The sequence below is a fragment of the Pinus tabuliformis genome, chromosome J (assembly GCF_031772625.1).
Source record: "Pinus tabuliformis cultivar Carrire ecotype Pingquan chromosome J, CPIR1, whole genome shotgun sequence".
In the NCBI taxonomy this organism is placed as follows: Eukaryota; Viridiplantae; Streptophyta; class Pinopsida; order Pinales; family Pinaceae; genus Pinus; species Pinus tabuliformis.
In genome coordinates this window covers 986,363,340-986,368,088 of record NC_142295.1, presented here as the reverse complement: position 1 = coordinate 986,368,088, position 4,749 = coordinate 986,363,340, and positions in this window count along the sequence as shown.

Below are 4,749 nucleotides of genomic sequence, written 5' to 3'. Positions count from 1 at the left end.
CTGGAAAGACTGACACTAATGTTGGCTCCAATGGGGATGGTAGCTCCTTGGAGGTGCCAAGAACGACAGATCTTTGGGAGAGCAGACCAGTGCCTTATCCATTGGGCAATGGAGTCAAAAGCTCAAACTAAAATGCATGACTGAAAACCGACGACTTGACAACACAAATTGACTCTCACTCAACTAAAAACTGACTCAATACTTAAACACAACCGACAAACTGGAAATGATGCTCAAAGGGGAGCTTATTCATCACAACCTACTCTAACAGTTTCATTCATCACCTGATCAAGTGAAATGAAACAATCAGTGCAACCAAGTAAGTATCCTGTCTGCTGTTTGAATCCTCCACAAGTGCTCGCTTATGAACAACAAGAGAGAACTACTAAAAGGCAACTCCGATGGCAACTTGGGAACAACTCCATTGAATGATATGAATCCTCTATCCGCCTCCAAAAACACTGCATAAGGATCTTGAAATTCAAGCACACTGGAACTTAGCTCATCCAATGGATTACTTCTCATTTCCTCATACCATGAATGCAAACTTTGATCTGAGCCTTGTGACGAGACCTCTGCTGAGAATGAGAAAGAAACCGGCTGCCGGATCAAATTCATATCAGCACATGTTTCAAGCTCACATGTAGTCAATGGAGAAAGACTTTGACTGCAAACCGCATCCAAAACATCAGCTATTGGATCATGAAAAACTTGAAAAGACTGTTGCAACCCATTTTCTATTGGTACCAATGTGCTTACATGATTGCCTACATTCTGCTCATTCTTCACTGAAGATGTACTATGCAAATTTCCCTTCAAAAACTGAAATGATTCGAAACAAAATGGTATGGAATCATCTTGCTGAACATATGTTTCAGCTTCCAAGTCTTTATTTGCAACTTGACAATCAAGGGCATTCGGGGACTGCAAATCTGGATATGAGAAGTCTTGAACAAGGTTTTCATTGCCCTCAAGATGGTCCAAATCAAGACTTGGCGAAAGCTGATTTCTGATTGCATGGAAGTTGTCTCTGATGAACTGACATGAATCAAAACAAAAAGGCAAAGATCCTTCACTTACTTCAAAATTTGCTGCACTTTCCTCGTCACTGTCATAGCTGATATGTGATGGCTGAACATTGTATTCCAGCTGCTGAAAATGAACTTCTTCCTCGCACAAACTAGCTGCTTGTTTGATTGCAAGATTAGCTTCTGTTTGGAGAACATAATCATCATCATACTGATCAAACTGAGGCAAATCATCATCAAACATACACGTCATATCAACAGCTCTCTCTTCTTCACAATGATCTATAAAACAATCACTATGACAACTGGGATCAGAAACAAAATTTTTTGGATCAGCAACTTGTTCTTCTTCAATCAACGAGCCATGAGCTTGAACATCATAATCATTCCTTGTGTTGATCTTGTCCATCATCTTTTCTACTGCACTTACCAAAATGTCAAGCTTTACCTCTAGAGATGTCGATTTTTCCGGATCTATGTTTTTCATCTCTTCTTCTTTCAACCTTGCCCTTCAGATCAGCAGATGAGTCTCTACATTTACTGCACTGTTTTGCATCTCGTGAAGTGTTGCAATATCCCTTTCTCTTAGCTGAAACTCCATCTCCGGATCAAAGGCACCCGGATAGTGCAAGAGAGCAGATCTAGGAGTAGGCCTTATATCAATTGGGATTGAATAATAAACTTGGTTAAATCTGGCCGAAAACTGTTGTACTGTCTCCCCTGGCAATCTTTTTAGTTGGTTATACTCTTCTACAATCAAGAGAAGGTTCTGTCCGATCATCCACCTGTCAAGAAATACTTTGACAAACTGCTGGAAATCTGAAATGCTTGCATCAGGCAGGGTTTTGAACCAACTCTTCACTTTGGCTTGCAAAGAAAGAGCAAAAAGTCTTATATTAACATCTTCTTCATCAACTTCAAAAAGATCTAGAAAATTCTCAACATTCTACACATGTTGCTCAGCATTGACATTCTTACTTTCACCATCAAACCTCGACAAGTATAGATCATAGTTTTTGGGGAAAGCATGGAGAACAGAAGGTAAAACAAGAGGTTTATACCGATCTGGAATTTTACAAGGTGTATGGGTATGTACAACAGGTATAGAATCAATCTTGGTCTCTTGAGATTCATCAATTTGAAGATGGTCATCACAAAATTCAGAAAAAGGATCTTGATCAAGCTCAAAGGCTTGCAAATCTTTGGTATTCACAATCTTCAAATGGAAAGAATCAACTGCAGGTCTGGGATCTTTTCTCAAGCATAGTATACTTTGCAACGCAGTCTTGACATTCTTGGGAAAAGATAAGAAATAATTTATGACAAAGAACAAAATGTCTTGGATGAAATTCCAACTTGAATACCTGATCTGCCCATGTTGTCCTTTCATGTTTTTGATGGTCGGGATCATCCTCCAGTGGAGTCTTTGGATCTGATCTCAAAAATGATTTAGAGTTGCCAAGTGAATAATTTCAGCCTTTCAAGTGTCTGATTGTTGTCCACCATCAACAATCAGATCTGAACTTGATACATGTACTGGGGTGAAATGCAAATGAAGTGTTGTATTCACAAGCTCACAGAGATGGACTGAAGCAGCATTTATCTACTTCCGCTTATGCAAAGCAAAAGCGTTTCGAAGGCTACCTGGCATAACTTCAGGCTTCGTCTAAGACTTATGAAACAAACACATCAATCCACAAACAAGTTTGTTCTCCCCAGTATGGTCGCCAATATGTTAGCGCTTGAAATTTCACCTCAAGCTGAGAAAGGTAAACTCCAAGGTAACATCAAACCACTTAGCCTCGTAGTTAGCCCTACGGGGCAGGAAAGGGCTCTCTCCGGTCTATCTCGGTAAAGATCTTCAACGGGCGAGATAACCAATAAGGAAACACTGATTTTAGGCTAGTAAACTGATAAAAAGGTTTGAATTGGGAAGTTTTAGGATTTTGGTGGAAAATCGGGGAAAGGCAATTTTGGGTGCGGGGATTGGACACAGTTTTTGCAGGGGGTTCTTTGGGGCAAGGTAGGAGACTGTATTGATGCCTTTGAATTAAGTGAATGGATAGGAATGACCGGTGAGGGGCTAAAGAGAGCAAGAAACTTTCAAGAGTTCTCTTTAGATAGATGAAAACATAAATATTAAGCAAACTTAAAAGCAGAGCATGGCAATCATGAATTCTACTTTAACACTTCATTTGCCTAATTTGCAGAAGAAAAAGTAAGGAGATGATTCACATAACAAACTTACAAGTACAAAGAGAAACACACCATCAATACATGTAACCACATGAATCCCAAAAAGGACTGCAAAACCCTGGTCTTTCTTCCTTTGCCAAAATTGCAGAGATACAATGAGTAATACAATAGAGCTTTCTCCTTCAAGAGTCCAACCATGAAAATGATCAAGAAAGTACATAATATAGGCAATCTAACATCTTTCCTTGCCTCTAGGGGTCGAGCTCACTATCCTAGGAGCTGTTTCAACCAATTCTAAACTGAGCACTAAAAACTAGGCAGTCAAAACAACTTGCCTCTATAAGCTAGGAAACCAATTCATTCATTAAATTTTTGCCTATCTCATGAATGAATCTTCTAGAAGAGATAAATAAGTGTCAAAATATCATAAAATTACATCATTTACAACAAGGAGGATCAAAATCTACTCCAAAAAGTCAAATCCAGTCAAAACTGCGTTTTGCTGAGCTGTAGGTGAATTTATGTGAAAACTGCCCAACACGTCGCGCCCTGATCCTAAACACGTCACGCGCCTTTGGAGCTGCTTTTGAGGCACTTCCAGGTGTCCAAATGAGGCAAAAGTGGGCTTGTTGGAAAGGTCTAGATGTCTACTTTCCAAACCAAGTGGAATTTCTGAATTTGGTGGCCATTTGCCCCTCCAAAAGTGCAATCTCCCAAGACTTCTTCCTGTGTGTCAAAAAGGTGGCAGAAAGTCATTTTTTGCTTGTTTTTTGACCTTCTGGAGGCTCAAAATTTGATGAAATCTCTTGGTAATTGCTGAGCAGGTGTATCTTTGCATGAAAAATCCAAAAATGCTGAGTTTTCCTGAAATGGAGTTGCCCATCGAAAGGGTCGCGCGCGGCGCACGACGTGTTGGTGGAGAAAACCTGTTTTTTGCCAAAAAATTCACAATTGACAAAATTTTCTCCAAATTTCTTGAAATTTGGGCTGGGAGTCCCCAATCAAGTACCATGCTCAATCAAAGAGGCTTTGGCCAAAATTTGGAGTGGATCGGGCCTTTTCCGTCGTTTTAGTGCCTTGGCCAACCTCCTTGGATCTGGTGATTGTATTTTTGACATTTCTCTAAAACCATGACACCTGTGCAAAAAGTGAAGGAGGTTTTTCTTCCTTGGCCTGTTTTGGACAAAAACCTCTCTCAGTTTTCTCAAATTCATCTTTGATTTCTCTGAAACATCTTTTGAGTGAAGTGATCCCGATGTGTGAAACAAGGAATTTCGTGGAAATGAAGCGAAATGAAGGGGATAGGGGGCTTCTAAATTCTTGGGGAAATTTTTGGGAGTGGGGAGGGATGTTAGGAAGCAGGGGAAAGTGGAATATCAGAGATTGAGCGAGGGGAAGGGGTCCAAAAGGGCAAAACACAGGCCAAACCTAGAAAATTGCCAGGTTGTAGCTAGAAACTAGGGTTTGTGCAAAAATGAGGAATTTGGGGGATCTCAGTGATGGAAAGCATTTAATAAGGTACTTT